Source organism: Papio anubis, chromosome 14 (genome assembly GCF_008728515.1).
Source record: "Papio anubis isolate 15944 chromosome 14, Panubis1.0, whole genome shotgun sequence".
Classification (NCBI taxonomy): domain Eukaryota; kingdom Metazoa; phylum Chordata; class Mammalia; order Primates; family Cercopithecidae; genus Papio; species Papio anubis.
The window spans coordinates 26521878-26544128 of NC_044989.1; the positions used below are offsets into that span (position 1 = coordinate 26521878).

Genomic DNA, 22251 nt, shown 5'->3' on the forward strand with positions numbered 1-22251 from the left:
TCCTGCAATCCCGCGGGCGTCAGAGCGGGTCTTGGCGCGAACCAGGCGGCCTCGGCGGGGTCCCACCGCGGAGGGCAGCCCGGCCGCAGCCCGGGAGAGGCGGTCGCGGCATTGTTTCAGCCCCTGGGGTGGGATCCAGCTGGGGGAGGGGAGGCGGGGTGTCCTCCGGAGCCGCCCCCCGGCCCTCCCCGGGGACCCGTGCCTCGGCGCGTCCAGGCTTTGTGATGTCCTGAGTCTCCATGGAAACCCGAGGGAACACGGAGCCGGGTGCTAGGAGGGTCGATGAGTTCTCCGGCCGCGCCCTCCGTCCGCTAACGGACCCCGGCCCTGCAGCAGGGCCTGCCGGGAGTTGTAGTCTCTAGGCGGCGGCCGCGCGCGGCGCCGAGGACGCGGGGCGCCGCCTGTCCCCGCCTCCCCTTAACCTGCTATCGGAGGTGGGGAGCGGCGGGAGGAGCCGGCCGCGCGGTGATTGGCGGAGGCCGCTCCCAGCCCCCACACGCGCCCCTCCCCCGCTCCCCACTCTGGACTCCCGCGCTGGGCGCGCTGAGGCGGCCCCCGAGCGAGCGCGCGTGCAGCCGCCGCCGCCCCGAGCACCCGCAGCTCCGGCGCCGCGGCGAGACGGAGACGGACCGAGCCACGGGCCCCCGCGGCCGCAGCATCCCGGAGGAGTGGGTGATGGCAGGGGGGTCGGTGGGCTTATCCGCCTCGGGCTAGGACATCCTCCTCTCCCCCTTCTGTTTCTGCGTGAGGTGCACAAAAGGGCGGGGAGCCGGGTGCGCCTGGGGCCCGGCCGCAGGGGACGCGGCGGGAGGTGTGGTTTGGGGTTGGGAGGTGGCCATCAGGGTTAAGCCAGGGCGCTCTTGGGGTCCTCTTTGTACGCCCACGAAGCGCCGTGCCGGGCCCTGCTCACAGAAAGCGTTTAATGTGTGCTCGCGGGGTTGCAAAGCCCTGGGGTGAGGAGGCGCCTCGGCCGAGGGGTTTCGCGCCTAGCACGCAGTGGGCCGCTCCCCTCGCCAGGCGCTGTGCAGTGGACCGCTGGAGGGCTGGGCGGGGGTGCCCCTGGCCGGGGGCCAGTCCTGCCGGTCCCAGGATCTGCGCTGTCCCCGGTCCCACACACCACCCAGATACACACCCTCCGTCCTTCTCGCCTCCGAGTTGGGATCTGCCCAGCCTGGACCCGACCCGGCGGTCTGTTCCACCCGCCCGCCTAACGGAGCGGACGCCTGCAGAGGACTCGCCTGCAGCCTCCGAGCCTCCTGCCTGAGCCACAAAGGCCTCCTGCGGCTGCCCAGCCCAGAGCGGGCGCCGAGCTGGGTCCCTCGACTGGATCCCAGCGCGGGAGCCCGCCTTGCAGCATCGATCTCAGCGGGCACCGACTCGACGCCCCGGGCCTGGGGACGGGGCTGGAGTCTGAGCTGGAGAGAAGCCGGGAGAGGGCGAGGGGAGGCCTGGGTTGAGAAAAGATGGGGATGGGGAAGGCTGGGGAGCTGGCTTGGAACAGGTAGTGGGTCTCGGGGAGCAGGGAGTGGGAACTAGGGTTTGAGGAGGAAAGAGAAGGGGCGGGGGCGGGGGCGGGTCCGAAGAGCGAAGGAAGGAGCTCGGTGCAGGTGGCGCCCGGCGAGGCTGGATCTGCTGAAGAATGGGGAGGGGAGGAGGGATGCAGGCGGGTGGAGACCGCCTGGGTTTGAGGAGGGAGGACGAGAGCGAGGAGACCCGCGCTGTGCGAAGGAGGGGGGCCTCCTGGGAAGGGGAGCCTCCCGAGGAGGGAGGGGCAAGCAGCTGAGAGGCGGTCTCAGGCCAAACGATCCTCAGCTGCAGGCGCCGGGCCCGGCGGCCCAGGTGGCCGGCTGGGCGTGGCCCTCGGACCGGGGCTAGGGACCCAGGATGGCAGATCCGGGACGGGGCTGGGCTGGCTTGGTGAGGAGCTTTGTCTCCAGGCTTGAAACCAGCCGGTAGCGACTCGCTTAGGGTTCTGTGATCTTCCGCGGCGCCCCCCGGCACGCCCTTTTCTCGAGAAGCTGAAAGGCTTTGCCCAGCGGCAGGTGCTGCCAGGGAGGCGGCATGGGGGACGTCTCCCTTCGGGGAAACCCAGAGAACAATAGCCGACCCTGGTGTCCACCCGACGACGAACCAGGTCCCCCCAGGACGCAAGGGTGCAGTTTTCGCGTGCCGGGAATACTGCCTGCGGAACCTCCGGGCACGTGCTGTCTTTGGGGCTGTGTGGGGGCCTGGCCCCGCCGGGAATCCCGGGTGGGAGGCGCTCCCCCGGCCTGGGGGCCTGCAGACAGCCACCCCCTCACTCCGGCTCGGGTGCCTTCCGGCGCAGCGCGGCCGCCCGCAGCGCGCTGTCCACCCGCTGCCGAGACGCGGCGTGGTTAGCTGCGCGGAGCTGCCGGGCGGCGACGCAGGTGCCAGAGACTGGAGGTCGCCTCGGTGCAGCGCGGGTTCCCCCGAGCAGCGGCTTTGTCTGCCGAGGAGGCCCGAGTCTAGGGGCTGCCGCTATGCTTTCTCAGGGGGAGCCGTAAGGGCTGGTGCGGATTGTGGTCAAATTGCTGAGAAGCGGGTGGAAATGATCCGCCAAGGGTGAGGCTCTTGGTTTGGGAGCCGCTGCTAGGGGACCAGTGTTTTTCTTTGCCAGTGACCACACCCAAGCCAGTGCGCCTCTTGCAGACTTCGCCCATATTGTCTGCTGACCTAAGACTGGGGTGGCTCTGTGATAGGCGGTGGTTGCTTGCCCATGGGAAAGCAGATGAACCGAATGGAAGCCTAAAACAGGCTTTCAGCAGGGCTTTCCATGCACTCGGCCTCTTGCCCTCAGTCTAAATACCTTGCAAGTCACCGCTGCAGCGCCTTGACATGTGAAGTGATAGCCAAAGCCAGAACTCTGTGTTGCACTGTTGCTTTGATAGTTGGTTAGATGACAAGTTAAAGGTGAATCTTTAGTATAAAATTATCATTTTAAATTGCCATTCATTTAAAAAAAAAAAAAAAAAAGGCAGGAATGTTTTTGTTCCCAGACTGGGCAATACTTGGCATTGTAGAACTCATTGATGCCACTTACATTTGCCACTAAGTTAACTGAGAGCTCTCTTAACCCAGCCTTGAAATCTCAGGATTTTCTTTCTTAACAAGGTTGGTGCATAAGGTGAAGGACTGTGCTATGACTGTTGGCTCTTGCCCAGGACAGATGATAGCTGCCAACGTGAAGGCCTCTTCTCTGAGTGTCCTTTCTGGCCATAGGGAGTCAGCAGTAGGCTATGTCTTGCTGGTTTTAAAGGATGGTGTTTTGAGGAGGTGCCTCACAGAATTTACAAAACTGGTCTGGAAGGACTATCTGAAACATTGCTCATTGGTTGTTTTTAACTATATTTTAACCTAATTATATATATGTATATATTAATATGTATATACACACATACACACACATATATATGCATACTATATTTTAACTAATTATATGTATATGTATTTACGCATACACACAAACATGCATTCAGAGTACATAAAAACTAGGAATCTCAATATTAGAAACTCAGAAATCTGACAATGAAGGTTTTTTTTCTTGTAAAAGAGCTCCAATGGGAAACATGTTTTCATAATATTACCCAAGGGAACAATTTCAGAAAGGAGTGTTTTGTTGGCTTCTTTTTTGTAATAATTTTATGGATTTTTAAAAGGATGCAATCCTCTTAAAGCACTCTGTGAACATCTATCCCAGTCTGTTCCTCATGGCAGGGAATCCATAGAAGAGGAATGCCAGTATGACCAGCCGGTTTTTACAGAGATGATGGAGAGAAAGCAGCCTCCCTCTCCCACCTTCTACTGCTGCTCCAGTAAAACACCTGGAAGACAGAACCCAGAAAGGGGAGAGGCAGGTGGGCCCAGAGAAGGACTTTATGTCCCCAGAATTCTGGGGTGCCATTCTTGAGCTTGGGGACCTCGGCTAGGTACACAAAGATGTTCTTGGGACGTGAAGACCTGGCTGTTGTCAGCATAACCTCTCTAGGTGCAAACATTAGCAGGGTCGTTGCATTATTCTCAATGCTGCTGTCTCTGGAAAGAATTCCACAGAAAGGCAAGTTTACACAGTTGACAAAATCAGGTCTCAGGACTTGGCGTAAACTTCATATGTGGCACTTCCACGTCTCTTCTCCTGCCATAGCTATCTGAGAATTTCCCCTTCTTAATAGCTGCTCTGGTCCAGGCTTCTGTATATCTTGCATTAGCTCCAAGGGACTATAAGCCAAGGGACGGCATGACTATAGGCAGGTCTCTGGGGCAAAAGTAAACTGTGGCCAGGCACGGTGGATCATGCCTGTAATCCCGACAGTTTGGGAGGCTGAGATGGGAGGATCACTTGAGGTCAGGAGTTTGAGACTAGCCTGGCCAACATGGTGAAACTCCATCTCTACTGAAAATACAAAAAAATTAGCCTGACACGGTGGCACACACCTGTAGTCCCAGCTACTTGGGAGGCTGAGGCTGGAGAATCGCTTGAACCCGGGAGGCAGAGGTTGCAGTGAGCTGAGATTGTACCACTGCACTCCAGCCTGGGCAACAGAGTGATACTCTATCTCAAAAAAAAAAAAAAAAAAAAAATGTAAATTTTGTGTTCAGATCATTTTCTTAGGGCATAGAAATATATTGACAGCTGGAGAAGTTGGACAAGAGTATCTGAGACCCAGTCTATCTTCCTGATGTGAAAATTTACCAGTTTCTGATAGAATCTGGTCCTGTGTATCTTTTTTGTTTTCTTAGGTATAAAAACATATTCCAGAAAAGTCTTCTAAGACTTAATTCACAGGAATCCTGTAAAACAGGATATCTTTGTCAACGTGAAGTCCTGTAGGGAAAACTTGGTATAATATGGGAGCAAATAAGAATAAATGTGTTTTATCATTTTTCAAGTAAGCAGGTGTTTGATTTCATTGCACTGCTAGTGGATAAATGAGAAATAATTTCAAAATCGCTTTGCCTTACTTTTTTTTTTATATGAAGATGAAAGATTGAAATACCATAGCATGAATCTTTTGTGAGCTTTGGTATTTATGTATAAAAGTGGGCACAAAGGAAATTCAGGGGGGAACATGGTGTATGATTTGTTCTACTTCAGTCTTTGAAACTTGTTTCATTTAAAATAAGCTGATTTAATCATTGATTGAACCTGAGCTTGCCAAGCACTCCCATCAATCACAGCCCTGTTCTGTACTTGTTCCCTCGCCTCCCTCCTCCCTCGTCACAATCCAGGCTCAGCGGTAGCGTGTACCGGAGGGAGAGCCAGAAAACCTGGGTTCAGGTTTCACCTTGGTCACTTTCTGTTTATCTGTGCAGTGAGGATGGTTGTATTAGGTTGGTGCAGAAGTAATTGCTGTTTTTGCCATTACTTTTAAAGACAAAAACTGCAGTGACTTCTGTGCCAACCTAACAGTATCTACGTAAGGGGTTGTTCTGAGGTTTACATGAGTTAATAGTTAGCACTGAGAGCAGCGTCTGGCATCTCGTAAGTGCTCAGTAAAAGTTATCATCACCATCAGCAGCAGCATCATATTCTGCCCCTAAAATGTGTGTCCACAAAAACCACACTTTGATTCCCCATTTAATCATTCATCCCAAGGGGCCATGGCAAGTTGCCGTAGGGATTAACAGTGCGAACAGAGCGAATGATTAGGACTCCTTTCTAAAACTCCCACCCTTGCAAATAGTAGGAATAGTTCTCTGTGGAGTCTGTTTCCTGGCAGCCTCTTAAAGCTCAGCTGTTTTTAGCAGCTGAGAACTTAGAGAATTAAGAGTGTTCCAGAAGTGCTGTGACCTCAGCTTTGCTGCATCATTCCTTTGAGTGGGGTTAGGCTGGCGTGGCTGGTGAGGGGCTGTTGTACTGAGGCTATTTAGTTCTTGGTGTGGGGAAGAGTTGTCGTGTTCGGTTGATGGCAAATTGTTGTGAATACAGATAACTCAGGTTTTCCAGCTAAGATATATGGAATTTTGTGCAACTTGGAACCACAGAATTATTTGTTTCACAAACACTTTCAAAGCACTGTGTGCCAGGAGTGGTTCTGATTCCTATGCATTAGGTTGCTGTTATTATCCCCATTTTGCAAATGAGGCAACAAAAGTAAAAAGGACACTCAGATGGGGACATGGCAGAGCCAGGCCTTGAACTCAAGGGGTTTGAATACCGTTTGTCTCAGTTCTCCAGTATAACTGGAGTTCTCCAGAAAAACAGAAAATCAGTTGTCCAGAAAAACAAAACCAATAGGATTGGTTTATGCAATTGGAGAGGCTGGCAAGTCCCATATCTGTGGGGAAGGCTGGCAGACTGGAAACTAGGCAGGAGCTCGTGGTACACTCTTTACTTAGAATTTCTTCTTTCTCAGGGAACACTCAGTTTTTCTCTTAAGACCTTTTAACTAATCATATGAGGCCCACCCACATTATCAAGGAAAATCTCCTTTCCTTAAAGTCAACCACCCAGCTTGGGCAACGTAGGGAAACCCCATCTTTACAAAAGTTAAAAAAAATTAGCACAGCTACGTGAGAGAGTGACGTCAGAGGATTGCTTGGGCCTTGGAGGTCGAGGCTGCAGTGAGCTGTGATTACACCACTGCACTTCAGCCTGGGCAACAGAGCAACACTATCTCAAAAATTAAAAAATTAAAAAAAAAATAAAGTCAACTGATTATAGATGTTAACCACATCTACAAAATACCTTCACAGCAACACTTAGATGAATCTTTTATTGAATAATGGTACTATAGCGTAGCAAAGTTGACACAAAGAACTAACTAGGCCAGGCACGGTGGCTCACACCTGTAATCCCAGCATTTTGGGAGGTCGAGGCAGGAAGATCACTTGAGGTCAGGAGTTCGAGACCAGCCTGGTCAATATGGTGAAACCCTGTTTCTACTAAAAATACAAAAATTAGCCAGGCATGGTGGCACAACCTGTAGCCCCAGCTACTCAGGAGGCTGAAGCACAAGAATCACTTGAACTGGGGAGGTAGAGGTTGCAGTGAGCCAAGATCACACCATTGCACTCTAGCCTGGGTGACAGAGTAAGACTGTCTCAAAAAAACGACGACAGCACCAACAAAAAGAAAGAAACCCTAACCATAAAAGGATCCATGCCTTTAAACACTACCTTAAGCTGAGAACCTTATGAGTTGGGTGTGAGATTCACAGTAAACTAAATAATTTAGCAAGAGGCTATGCCATTACAAAATGGTGCACCTCGCCTTGTTTAAAATAGAATTTGGACCTCTTTTCTTACCCATGTGGCTTCTAGCCCAAAATATTGCTCAGAGTAACCATTCAACAGATAATATTGAAAGAATGACTGACTGAATGGTTTTAGATAATATTTTACAGGATTTTCCAGCTACTGAGACCTCTGGCTCCCCATTTAAATTTTTTTTCTTTTTCTTTTCTTTTTTTTTTGAGATGGAGTCTGTCGCCCATGCTGGAGTTCAGTGGTGTGATCTCAGGTCACTGCAACCTCTGCCTCCTGGGTTCAAGCGATTCTCCTGCCTCAGCTTCCCAAGTAGCTGGGACTACGGGCGTGTACCATCACGCCCGCCTAAGTTTTGTATTTTTAGTAGAGACAAGGTTTCAACATGTTGGCCAGGCTGGTCTGGAACTCCTGGTCTTAGGTGATCCGCCTGCCTCGGCCTCCCAAAGTGCAGGATTACAGGTGTGACCCACCGTGCCTGGCCTCCCTTTTAAATTAAAAATCATCTGGCCCATGCCCGGCGCAGCGGCTCATGCCTGAAATCCCAGCACTTTGGGAGGCTGAGGCTGGTGGGTCACAAAGTCAGGAGTTTGAGACCAGCCTGGCCAATATGGTGAAACCCCGTCTCTACTAAAAATACAAAAATTTAGCTGGGCATGGTGGCACGCGCCTGTAGTCCCAGCTACTCAGGAGGCTGAGGTAGAAGAATCACTTGAACCCAGGAGGCGGAGGTTGCAGTGAACTGAGATCACACCACTGCACTCCAGCCTGGGTGACAAAGCCAGACTCTGTCTCAAAAAAAAAAAAAAAAATCATCTGGCCCAAGTAAGATTGAGTTTTTGTGAATGACTAGATTCTTTTAGGAAGAAAGGAGAACTTCTGCATTCTCAGTTGTGCATGTGTCACTCCCCACTACCTAACATCTGTCCACTTTCATTGGTTCGGCAAAGGGTTTGGGGTCTGCTGCTGCCTGGACTCCCTGTGAATGTGTGTCTCCCACCCATTAGTTGTGCCCGGTACTCAATCACACCATCTTTGTGTCACTCCAGTGTCTATTTCTAAGCTGCCCCTTTGTTGATTTCAAATCCGCCATGGGCTGGCTCGAAATTCTCAGGCCTTGGGTCTTTATTCTCCCTTCTTTTGTCTGGTCCTGTCCTTCCCTTTGTCCTTCTGCAGAGCAAGATCCACTATTGATACAGAAGTCGCCTCCTTTCTAATTTTTTACTTCAGATTTCTGACCTTGTAGATTGCTATGTTTGTTCTGTTATAAAATTCAAAAACAACCCCCAATTTTTTCATTTAATGTCTTTTTGCTCCTGTTTCCAGCATATGTGAAACACTTTCAACGTTAATGAAGTTATTTAAATTGTTTTAAGTTTGCCGATTGTCAAGTGGCAATACACAAATATGAAACAGTCACTTTTGGGGGGTACAGTGGCTGAGGGTGGTGAAGTAAAACAGATAAACTGAGAAGTGTACAAACCATAAGTGTATAGTTTGATGAGACATACCCATGTAATCTGCACCAAATTAAGAAACAGAAAATTGGAGTCTCTGAGCTTACTATGGCTCAGAAGCCTGCCTGATTCAAAATCTTATTATTTAAAAAAAGGAAAAAAAGAAACAGAAAATTATCAGTACTCAAGGGGAGTCTCTAGTTACTTAGTATTCTTCCTCCATATCCTGACTCCTTACACATAGATCAATCAGCTTTGCCTATTTTTGAACTTTTTAGAAATGGAATCATGTAGCCGAAATTCTCTCACCAGTGGCTTCTTGTGCCCAAGGTTATATTTGCGAGATTTCTCTTACTGTTGTATCTAATTTGCTCATTTTCATTGCTATATAGCGTCCCATTGTATGTATGTACCAAATGTGTCAGTTATGCTGCTAATGGTTGGATAGTTTCCGGTTTGGGGGTCTCATGGACAGTGCTGCTGTGAACATTCTAGTAGGTGTCTTGGTAAACGCGTGTGTTTCTGTTGGGTATATATATGCCTAGGAGTGAAATTAGCGGGTCAAGGGTATACACATGTTCTGTTTTAGTAAACTGTGCCAAATGCTAAGATTAATGGTGAAATTAAAAAAAAAAAATCCTCTGAGGTATGCAATGCAGCTGATTAAACCAAAATCCTAAAGACTGGCACAATATTATGGCTTGATCAGAGGTTGGCTTCCAACTCTTATTCTTCAGCAAAAAGTAGAACTTTAAGCTATATCTCTGACTCCATAGTAATCTACTAGTTAAAAAATTATATATATAATATATACATATATTATATGTAATAAATATTATATATGTATATATAATATATATAATACTAGTTTTTAAGAATTGTCCACAAACAACCAGTTGATTGGCTGAAATGAACACTTTTAAACTAAACAGAGTACATCTACCTTAGTCTTGCTGCTGCAGTTTTTCTTACGGAAAAGATGAAAATCAGATTATAAATGCAACATTGGTCCAAAGATCATTCCAGAGGTGTCCTGACAGCCTTGGGCAAGATTAACAAGTGATTTTTATTGTTAACTAATTTATATTTCTTGTATTGGGTCAAATAGCAATTTCAAATTGTGTGATTTCTGTGGCTTAAAAAAAGTCTCAGCTGGGCGTAGTGGCTCACACCTGTAATCCCAATACTTTTCGGGCCCAAGGTGGACAGATCACCTGAGGTCAGGAGTTCGAGACCAGCCTGGCCAACATATAGCGAAACCCCATCTCTACTAAAAAATACAAAAATTAGCTAGGCATGGTGGTGCACACCTGTAGTCCCAGCTACTTGGGAAGGCTGAGGCAGGAGAATCACTTGAACCTGGGAGGTGGAGGTTGCAGTGAGCTGAGATTGCTCCATTGCCCTTCAGCCTGGGCGACAGAGCAAGACTCTGTCAAAAAAAAAAAAAAAAAAAAAATCCTGCCAAAGGGTCAGCTTGGAATCACAGAGTTCAGATTTCTTATTTGGCCAGACAGGACATTGATTTCTAATGATGGCTATGTTTCTTATTTCTTATAATAATTTCAGATTTCTTATAATGACCAGACAGGACACTGCCTTTTTAAAATTTAGGAATAGAATTATGACATATATCTTATTTTCTGTAGGTTTCTGGAAAAACTTAAAATAGATGCGATTTTTACATTTGGATTATAATGGAAAGAACCTCTGCAACTAATGAAAAAAAAAAGATGAGGCACAAAGATACGAGCACTAAACCTTTGGCCTGTGGCATCTCATGTTCATGGCCAGTATCATCGTGTGGCTCAGGAGTGATGGCAGTGATGGTCATGACCAGTGTGGATAAAGGACAGGCATAAATGTGGATAAAGTTGAGGCATAATTATAGGATGGTGGTAATGAAACATGAGCAGCCAGAGGAGCCTGCCAAGGCAGTCATGAACTCCTAACTTGGCTGGTTTTTCCTTGTGCAATCCATTCACAGCCCAAATTGCTCCTGAGAAAGATTTTGTTAGCATGTGGTCTACCATGTTTGGTATTTGTCTTTATACAAACAAGTGAATGAGATCAGACTCAACATATCTTTTTTTTTTTGAGACGGAGTCTCGCTCTGTCGCCCAGGCTGGAGTGCAGTGGTGCGATCTGGGCTCACTGCAAGCTTCGCCTCCTGGGTTCACCCCATTGTCCTGCCTCAGCCTCCCGAGTAGTTGGGACTACAGGCACCCGCTACCATGCCCGGCTAGTTTTTTGTAGTTTTAGTAAAGATGGGGTTTCACCGTGTTAGCCAGGATGGTCTGGATCTCCTGACCTCGTGATCTGCCCACCTGGGCCTCCCAAAGTTCTGGGATTACAGACGTGAGCTACCGCGATCAGCCCAGACTTAACATATCTTTAAACCTTCGACTTACTGCTTAAACTCTGAGTCCCTTAAGCACTTAGATATTTCATGTTTCGTATCTTTTATAATATAGGATGTAATTTTTTTTTTTTTTTTTTTTTGAGACAAGGTCTCACTCGTCACCCAGGCTAGAGTGCAGTGGCACGATCGGGGCAGCCTCCATTTCCCAGGCTCCAGCAATCCTCTCACCTCACCCTCCCAAGTAGCTGGGACCACAGGTACAGGTGGATCCCACCACACCCAGCTATTTTTTTTTTTTTTTTTTTTCATAGAGATAGGTTCTCCCTATGTTGCCCAGGCTGGTCTTGAACTGCTGGGCTCAAGCAATCCCCCCTGCCTTGGCCTCCTAAAGTGCTAGGATTACAGACATCCGCCACCACAGCTGGCCTAATTTTGTACTTTAAAATATATGAATCTAATGCTCCAATATTTAATCAATTATAAACTACCCATAGACAATTTTGCTTGCTTAGCTAGTGTAATTGTGGCTGATTCCATTCAAGCCCTTGTCCATATATTTACATAAATTTTTACAGAGTTGTTACCATGGCATGGAAACTATTTCATATTCTGTTCCTTCATCAAAACTTTTCCATGTCTCTACCTAATTTACAAATGGAAGCTTTTAAATGACAGTCTTCAGTTCCATTGGAATTACTAGATTCCATTTTTAAAATTCATTTTGTTTTTATATGTTATTAGATTCTATTTATGCATTTACTTATTGATGAACATTAAGGTTATGTCCCAGTTTTTAATTATTTTAGATAGTACAACCACAAAAATCCTTATTCATATCTTTGTGAACATCACATACATCATTTTCATACCTAGCTGATAATATGTTTTTGAGAATAGAGATTGTGTTTTTTTAAAAAAAATGTTTTTGGCATGGGGGTACAATTCTATCTATAGTACCTGATAGTTTTCACATTAAAATAAGTGTATAAATACATGTTAATTTCTTTATTTCAGGACCAACTTCACAAAGTTTCCTGATCAGCAAATACTTTCTAATCAGCCTTAGTGGGCAAGTTGGTCATTGAAGAATTTTTGTGAAAATAGGAATAAAATTATGTGAGATACTCAATCATTAACAGGAATAATTTGGAGGACGAAAGATTCCAAGTGAAGCTGATTTTTATCAATTAATTCTATAAAATTGTGCTGTCTCAGTAGCAGATAGCACCTGAAGTTGGCTGTTATGACAGAAATTAAATGGTCTTGGTGTTGCGGAGAGATGATTGGGTTATGAGGCGCACCCGTTGCTAAGTTCTCAATATCTGGGAACAGAGTGCAAATAGCCAGAAATGGAAATGAATTGAATGTTAGTGCTGCCTGGCAAGGGAGAGAGAGGTTTACTGTCTGATAACTGTGCACTTAATTTGCCTTGAGCTGTTGTTTGAGATGGGCTTGAACCTCCTCTCAGACCTGCACCTATTTCCTGAGTGCCTGCAACGGGCAGTGTGATTTCCAGGAAGGAGCTAGCGCATGGGAGAGATATAGGGTTGGAATCCTGACTGCTAGGCACAAGAGATCTTGGCCAAAGTCGTTTTTATCTCCCCAAGCCTCAGTTTCCTTGCAAACTAAAGGGATGCTAATATCGTCCTCACAGGCTTCTAGAGGACTAAAGTGATAACGTGCACTGAGTCTGGTGGGCATGTGGTAAGCGCTAAGTGGAGCTAATGGTATTGTCCAGATGCTAAATTAGGTGCTTTGTGATATATAAATGTATATAAAAACAATCAAAGGATATGATTGTCAAATGGAAACAGGCTGGACAATATGACAGTTGGAGAATGTAAACTTCTCCCTCACATAAGGAGAAGTTTAGCACAACACCTCTCCCTTCCTGTGTCTGTCAAATGAGAAGATGCAGACTGGATGCTGTCCTGACTGCCTTGATGTCCTGTGACAGACACCCTGTGTTGCTGCTGAGCTGTCACAGTTCTTCATTGGTGAAAACTGGCAGATTTGCTGTTTGACACTATCTATCAAAATTAAAATTGCACATTCCTTTTAACCCAGCAGTACCACTGCTAGCAATTTTTCCTAAAGATATACAAGCACATGGCCGGGCACGGTGGCTCACGCCTGTAATCCCAGCTCTTTGGGAGGCTGAGGCAGGTGGATCACCAGGTCAGGAGATCAAGACCATCCTGGCTAACATGGTGAAACCCCGTCTCTACTAAAAATACAAAAAGAAATTAGCCAGGTGTGTTGGCAGGCGCCTGTAGTCCCAGCTACTCGGGAGGCTGAGGTAGGAGAATGGCATGAACCTGGGAGGCAGAGCTTGCAGTGAGCTGAGATCGCGCCACTGCACTCCAGCCTGGGCGACAGAGCGAGACTCCGTCAAAAAAAAAAAAAAAAAAAAAAAAAAAAATACAAGCACATGTGCTTGATGAAAAATAGGAAGGGCTGTTATTGCAGCATTATTTGTACTAGCAAAAAATTAGACAAAAGACCTATCATTGGAGAATGAATGAAATGCACTATGACATGTCCTTACAAAGGAATACCATACAGCCATCACAAAGAATAAGGCAGGTATTTCTGTTCTGATGTAGAACAGTCTCCAATATATATCACTGAAAGGGAGGAAAACAGTGCAGAACAATATTTAATGTGTGCCATCCTTTCTGTAATACATTATGTAATGTGAAAAATACATGTATGCTTAAATATGCATAGACAGTCCATGGAAGGAAACGCAACAAAACCTATGATGTTGCTTATCTCTGGAGGGGTCAGGGAGGAGCTGGGAAAACTCACAATTTACATGGCTTTAAGTGTTTATCATGTGTGTGTTTTACCTGTCTAAACAATAATAATAATTTGGCACCCTTGGCTGGCTCTGGCTCACCCCGTCAGAGACTCGAGAAGACTTGAGGAGGGTGAAGTTCTTGGGCCCATGTGGATGGCTTATGTTCCCACACAGACCCCCAGATGCAGGCCTCCGAAATAAGACACAAGCATACAGAGTTGGGCTTTCAGGCTTACTGAACAGACAGACTGTGTTTTTTCGACTGCCCATTCAAACAAGAAAGGCTCTGGGATCAGGAAGTAGGAAAGACCCATTATTGCTGACTATCAAATAGCATTTCCAATATTTCCCCTTTGAGTCTTTTTTATTAAGAGGAAAACTTGGTTGGAACTGTAGGACACAGAAGATGAGAAGCACTAACTGGGCATTGTGAACCTTCCCACAGTAATGTGTTGTCTGCTCATCCCCACATCCCTTCCTCCAGGCAGCAAGTGCTTGATGAACACCTGCACTGGGCCAGGTGTCATCACAGGATATTGGGGCTAAAAGAAATTTAGAGAACATTTTAGTCATTTCACAGAGGAGGAACCCACAGGGCACTTTAGCTTCCAGTGAGTGGTATCAGTGCAGAGAGAATGTCTGGTGATTTTTGCCCTCTTTGGTCTCGGATGATGGATTAGGAAGCCTCTGGATGCTCCTATAGAGTTGGCTTCCTCATGTAGAGCATTCATTTCATTTTGCCTTGTGTTTCAATTACTTGTGGACATGTTTTCTCTCTAAGGATGTGAAGACAGATTCATGCCATCCCCCAGCCATGATCTCTGACTCCTAGTGTTCACACTCATGTAATCCTCTACCTTTGAATGTGAGCAGGACCTGCGACCTGCTTCTAACTAATAGGATACAACAGGGGTGATGGGAATGTCCTCTCCCTTATTATGTTATATAACACCTTATCTTGCTAGCAAACTCCTTTTGGAGACTCTTTTTGCTTGATGAAGTAAGTGGCTATTCTGGGAAAGCCCACTTGGCAAGAAATAGGTGGCTTCTAGGAGCTGAAGGTGGCCTCTAGCGGAGAGCCTGCTACCATGTGGAAATGAATTCTGCTGACAATGTAAGTGAGTGTGGAAGCAAGTTCTTCCCCAGACAGGTCTCCAGATGAAAACACAGCTCATCCAGCATCTTGATTGCAGCCTTGTGAGGCTCTAAGCAGAGGACCCAGGGCTCCTGACCCACACCCTCCTTCCTCCTGTGAGGAAATAAGCTTGTGTTGTTTTAAGCCACCAAATTTGTGATAATTTGTTACACAGCATAGAAAACTAATACAGGGCACTCTTGTGGCACTTGGCGCAAGGCCCCTCAGCAAGTTGGTTTTCAATGAATGTGTTCAGCTGAATTTATTTCTCTTTCTTTTCGTGACTGTATCTTACAATAATTGCCTGAAGTGCTCTTACTTGGGTGGTCATATAATTTATATTTCAAAGCAGAGCACTTTGGAGAGTGATAATTATTTGCTATTAATAATCTACTTAGGTCTATAGGGATAAACTGGGTCTATGCCAGGCATACTAGGAGGTACGGTCCTCCAAGCTATGATAATCTCATCATCTATCGTCCATGTTTTCTGGCTCATTTTGCCCTATGAAGACATTGCATATTTGTTGATTATTTTTCTTCTGGGTCTGCACTCTTCCTTCCCCCTCCCTATCCCTACCTACTCCCTGGCTTCTGCCTGGATGTTGGCAGAGAGCCACTGTGTGCCTGACTGTGACAAGGCTGGTGGAAGTCACTGGGATGCCAGGCACATCCAGCCTCTGTGTGGAGGTCCAGCAGAGTGGGGCAGCTGTATTGACCAAGTTGGTGGGAAGAGAGGCTGGGATGGAGCTATGTAGAGGAATTTACTAGAAGCAGTTGCAGGAGTGATCAACACCCCATTACATGGCCATTTTCAAAGTGTACAGCCTATTCCAGAAGCTGTTTCTGCCTGCCCCTGGTGTTTTTGTTGGGTTTTGTTCAGGTGGAGGGGAGGGGACTTGTTGAGGTGCCCTCCCCTTGGAATCCCCTTTTTGGAATAGACCCTGTAGCATCTGACACATGCACTGTGAGGGCCTCTCTCCAACACATCGGGAGGAGAGGCTCCCCTTCCCCCACCACCCACCTCCATAATTATCTTCCTCAGAATCCATATGGGGAGCCCAGCCACTTCCCACACGTCACCAGAATGTCCCTTCACTTTTTCACCGAGCCAACCACTTGCATTGCCCCTGTCTCACCTCTTCTCCAATGTTCAACTGTGTGGAACCATACTAGCCCTGGCACTCTTGGCCACAGCTCTGACACAGGCCCCAGGATGTTGGCATCCTTCCCCTTTATACTGGCTCAGTTTCAGCTGCTGACCAGGAGTGCGGGACAGTCTTGACCTGCCCCCCAGGCCTGTACCTATTTTCTTGACTTGTGGACCAGGCTGGAGTTTCCATTCCTTTCCTATCACTGCTTCTCAAATCTTGCCTGGAATGGTAAAGGAAAAGGAGCTCATACCCCTGGGAGCTTGTGGGCTGGGCCTGTAACACCCTGATACAAGTTGGAAATATCTTTGAAGCCTGTCTGAACAGCTTTATTGAGATACAACTTTCATACCTTAGAGCACCCATACTAAGTGTGCAATGCAATGGTTTCTAGTGTGTTCACAGAGTTGTATAGTCATCATCATAGTCTAGATTTAGAACATTTTTGCCACCCCAGAAGAAACCCCATATCCATTAGCAGTCACTCTCTGTTTCTTCCACTACCATCTCTTCCCCAACCCTCTAATCCCTGGCAACCACTAATCTATTTGTTGTCTTTATGGATTTGATGATTCTAAACATTTAATATAAATATGATTATACAATATGTGGTCTTTTGTGACTGCTGAAGTCACATTTTTTAATCTTAAGAAAATTGATGCACTGTCTGCACTCTAGTTCACAGTATTCCCTTTTTAATAGATACAAGGAATTTCAGAAATTACACAGTTAGACTGGGTGCGGTGGCTCACGCCTGTAATCACAGCACTTTTAGAGGCCAAGGTGGGTGGATCATTAGAGTCCAGGAGTTTGAGACCAGCCTGGGCAAAATGACAAAACCTCATCTCTACCAAAAAAAATACAAAAATTAGCCAGGTTCAGTGGTGCATACCTGTAGTCCCAGTTACTTGGGAGGCTAAGGTGGGAGGATCACTTGAGGCCTGGAGGCGGAAGTTTCAGTGGGCCCAGGTCGCTCTACTGCACTCCAGCCTGGACAATGAATCCAGACCCTGTCTCACAAAAGAAATTACACACAGTTTAAATGTTTAGCCCTACAAGAGTGCTCCAGGAAGAAGTGCCTTACTCATGCCACACCCCTTGGGCCCCAGTCTGAAAGGGGCTGGCCTCAACAATGCTGACAGCATCCAGATGGCTTTCCATCCAGAGCAGGTGCAGATCCCAAAGTAGGATTATTTGAGTAGATGATAGGAAAGGTGGGGAAGATGATTAACATTCTCTAAGTATTTGCCACTAGCCAGGCATCAGCTAAGTACCACAGAAAGGAAAAGGTGGATGGAAGTGCCGGTCTTGAAGAAGTCTCTCTCACTCTCTGGGTGCAGATTGTGCAACTGTCAGTAAAGTGACAGAGAATGACTAATATGAACCATCCTGGCCATTGGGATGCAGCAAAGGTCTTCACTGATGAATGTTGAGCTAGATTTGGGAAAAGGACGCCAAGCAGAGGGATGAGTGTGAAGCTGCAGGAAGGGCCAAGCACTTGGAGAGGGACCTACTTGGCTGGCTGGCCTGTGGGAGCAGAGAGGCTTGGGCAGCAGGGGAGAAGGCGGACAGATGCCCAAGGTGGCTGGGGTCAACTGAGCACATCTGTGCTCCCCTGTTTCCACCTTCTCCTGACTCTTCGCCTTTTGGGGTCTATGTCCAAGGCTGCTGGTCTGAAGAAGGGGGCCCAAGAGGGTCGGAAATAAGGAGACTTTGTCTTCATCTACATCTGTTCACAGACCCCCTCATTGCCCTGAGCCTCCAGACCACCCTCAGCAATTTTTCTTTCCTAATTAAAATCAGTGACAATACAATGATGAGTTTTGAAAATATATTTAGTTTAGTGTCTGTGTATATTTAAATAAGAAAACTGTGTGTATAAATGCAATGTGTTTTTTTCCTCCTTCTGATTTTGTATTAAAATAACATCTATTGTTCCTTCTTCTTTGGAAACCTTTGTTCACATCCTTCATGCTCCAAATAGCCAACAAATAAATAGCACAGAAAACATGGTCTTTCCTCCTAACTGTAGAGTCCTCTGTTCTTTGTTAAGATGTGGAGATAGGTTTTTGTGCTTTTTTTTTTTTTTTTTTTTTGAGATGAAGTCTTGCTCTATTGCCCAGGCTGGAGTGCAGTGGCGTGATCTCAGCTTACTGCAACCTCCGCCTCCCAGGTTCAAGTAATTCTCCTGCCTCAGCCTCCCAAGTGGCTGGGACTACAGGCATGCACCACCACCCCCAGCTAATTTTTTTGTGTAGAGATGGGGTTTCACCATATCGGCCAGGATGGTCTCGATCTCTTGACCTCGTGATCCTCCCGCCGCGGCCTCCCAAGGTGCTAGTATTACAGGCATGAGCCACAGCACCCAGCCTGTGTTCATTTTTAAATGCATGGTGAGCTTGAAGTCATCAGAGCATATTTTATTGTATAAAAGTTTTATCATAATAGGTGTGGCCCATTAGAAAGACCTTATGGGTAAAGAGAGAGTCAAAAGGCTGGAAAACATAGCTCATGGCTTTTTTGTGTGTACTTTAAACTCCTCAGTTGTAAGCAACGAATTGGACATTTACAGAGACCTGTGCCAAGTATCAACACAGATGTCAACACAGAGATATCTGTAACATACAGCCCTTGCCCCCGCCAGCAATTACAGACTAAAATGCTAACAGATAGAGACCTGCAATTTTTGAAGGCAAGGTTTCTGTAACACTCATTTTGAACCCCAACATCAGGGACAGTGAGAGGACACGGTGGGCGTTTATCTGCATGGTGAGTGAAGGGACATATGAGTTGGCCAGATGAAGGATAAATGCCCTGTGAACAGCATAGCCCCTAAATGAGAATTCAAAGTAAAGGCAGGAAAGAAAATGTCTACGAGTTAAGCCTGGGTTTAGAGCTTGCCTTTCCACACTTACTGATAGTCTGTGTGGTATCAAGCAGATTACCTAAAGCTTCTGAACTCCACTAGCCTCATTCACTGCAGTGTTGCTGTGAGGATAAGAAATGAAATATATAAAACATATAGTTCTGTGCATGGCACACAATAGGGGCTCAGTAAATTTGACTGGGTGAGTATAGTTTTCCCCTGATTTTATTAACAATACATATTCACTGTGAAAAATGTAAAGGAAGGAAGGAAGAAAACAAAGCACCTGAAATCCCACAACCCTGAAATAGCCACTGTTAGTAGTTTGGTGACCACCTTTCATGCATCTCATTATGCAGACACACACACATGCACACACACACACACAATGTTCATTGTAATTGTTATTTTTTCTTTCTTTGTTAAAAAAATGAGGCTTAAGGCCGGGCACGGTGGCTCAAGTCTGTAATCCTAGCACTTTGGGAGGCCGAGGCGGGCAGATCATGAAGTCAGGAGATCGAGACCATCCTGGCTAACACGGTGAAACCCCGTCTCTACTAAAAATACAAAAAAAAAATTAGCCGGGCGTGGTGGCAGGCGCCTGTAGTCCCAGCTACTCGGGAGGCTGAGGCAGGAGAATGGCGTGAACCCGGGAGGTGGAGCTTGCAGTGAGCCGAGACTGCGCCACTGCACTCCAGCCTGGGCAACAGAGCGAGACTCCGTCTCAAAAAAAAAAAAAAAAAAAAATTAGGCTTAGAAGAATTGTAATGTTCCCAATACAAAAAAAAGATAAAAGATAAAGTTTGAGGTGATGGATATCCCAATTACCCTGATTTGATCATTACACATTATATACATACATCAAAATATTGCATGAATCCCCCAAATATGTACAACTATGATATATCCATAAAAGTAATAATAAATTTAAAAATTCTTTTTTTTTTTTTTTGAGACAGAGTCTCGCTCTGTTGCCCAGGCTGGAAAGCAGTGGCATGATCTCGGCTCACTGCAACCTCCGTCTCCCGGGTTCAAGCAATTCTCCTGCCTCAGCCTCCTCAGCAGCTGAGATTATAGGTGTGCACCACCACACCCAGCTAATTTTTTTGTATTTTTAGTAGAGACGGGGTTTCACCATGTTGGCCAGGCTGGTCTCGAACTCCTGACCTTAAATGATTCGCCTGCCTCAGCCTCCCAAAATGCTGGGATTACAGAGGTAACCAACATAAACTGAGTGTTTCCACCCACAGTTTACCCCATACATATCAATGTATATGAATATATGTACATAAGTAAATATCTTTTGTCCTTGTTCATTTTAGCTAAATGGGACCTGATTTAACGTTATGTCTGCGTGTGGGTGTCATGGATACATGTATTGGATTTACATTTTGGTAAAATACATCATCTCTGCAATTTGCCTTATCACTACATCTTGGAAGAGACTGTAGGCCCACTGATGTAGATCTTTTTAAAATTGCATAATATCCCATGGCACAGATAATGCTACAGTTTAGTCTGCCATTCTCTATTGATGGACATTCGGTTTGTTTCCAATTGTTTGTTTTTGCCCTGCCAACAGTGCTGCAGTGGACAGCTTGGTGCCTGTCTCCTTATATTCTGTTGCTTTTATTTCTATGGAGAGAGTCCTAGGGGTGAGGTGCTGGGTCAGAGGTCCTTTTAAAATGTTAATAGAGGCCTTTTCAGACTTTTTTGGAAGGGTGCAATAATTTCACATTTCCATCAGCCATGTATGGATTCTCCTCACCACCACTCCCAATTTGCACCCCTCCTCCCACAAGACCTGCCATTGTCAGGTATCACACTCGAATTTTTGCCATCTAATGGATGTAAAGTGATATCTCATTGTTACTTTCTGTTTTTGCATTTCCTTGACTACTGCAGAGGCTGAACATCATCTCATATGTTGTTGGTCATTTAAATTTGTTCTTCTGTTTATCACTTACTGATGTCCTATGCCCATCTTTCTCTTGGTTGTTTGTCTTTTTCCAACCAATATGTTAAGAGCTCCTTTCTGTCATATGCACTGCACGTGTTTTCTCAGACTCTTTGTCATTTATCTATTGATTTATTTCTATAGTGTCTTTCATTTTACCAAATTTTAAATTTTTTATCAAGTCAGAATTGTGTCTTTGTGTGTGTGTGTGGCCTCTGAGTTTGCAGACTCAGTTAAAAGCGCTCCCCTACTCCTGAGTGGTACGCATAGTTTCCCAGCTTGTCTTTTAGTCTTTTTATTGTTTTATGTTTTACATTTAAATAAATTCCAGATGGATTACAGATTTTGATGTACGCTGTAAGGTAGGGAGCCAATTTAATTTTCTTCCAGATGAATAACCAGTTGTGCCCACATCATTCATTGCGTAAGTCATTTTCCCTACTGAATTGAAATATCACTTCTGTTGGATTTAATTGAAATCTGCTACTAAGCACTCTATTCTGCTCTCCTTATCTGTTGATACCATACAGTTTTAACTACAGTGATTTCATAGAGCATATTGTAATATCTACTAAGGGAGCCCTTCGTCTTCCGCACACTATTCCTTTTTATAATTTTCTCAACTCCTCTCAATTCCATTATTACCTATTTCAAAATAAACACATTGGGAGTTCACATATATATTAATTTGGGGAAAATTGACATTTTACAATATGTCTTCCCGTCTAAGCATATATTTGTTTCATTTTGTTTGGATCCTATTTTTTATACTTTGAGAAGTTCTTTAGGATTCTACGCCTTTGTTTGTTTTTTGAGACAGGGTCTTGCTGTCTTGCCCAGGCCAAAGTGTAATAGCGCAGTCACAGCTCACTGCAGCCTCAACCTCCTGGGCTCAAGTGAACCTCCTGAGTAGCTGGGACTACGGGCGCACACCACCATGCCTGGCTAATTTTTGTACTTTTGAAGAGACAGGGTTTCACCATGTTGCCCAGGCTGATTTTGAGCTCCTGGGCTCAAGCAATCCACCCACCTTGGCCTCCCAAAGTGTTGGAATTACAGGGGTGAGCCACTATGCATGGCCAGCCTTTCTTAGTTTTCTGTCTTTCTTTTTTGTTTGTAAAGCTGTATTGAGGTGTAATTTACATACTATAACATTCACCCACTTTAAGTGTACAATTTGCCGATGATTAGATTTTTACAGAGTTGCGTAACCATCATACAGTCTAATTTTAGAAAATGTCCATCACCCCACACAGACACTTTGAGGCCATTTGCAGACACTTCCCATTCCCACCCCCAG

At 45.9% G+C, this 22251-nt stretch overlaps 1 protein-coding gene across 2 annotated transcripts in view; it reads left to right on the forward strand.

Moving 5' to 3' along the window:
- Positions 1–513: 513 nt before the first annotated feature.
- Positions 514–22251, forward strand: part of DPYSL5 (dihydropyrimidinase like 5) — a 103503-nt gene continuing 81765 nt past the window's right edge. Inside the window, exon 1 of one of the 2 annotated variants that reach the window (XM_003908384.3) lies at positions 514–668. The gene's annotated coding sequence lies outside the window, so the exon portion shown is untranslated. The remainder of the gene's footprint in view (positions 669–22251) is intronic. The other variant, XM_009183842.4, reaches the window with a different exon arrangement.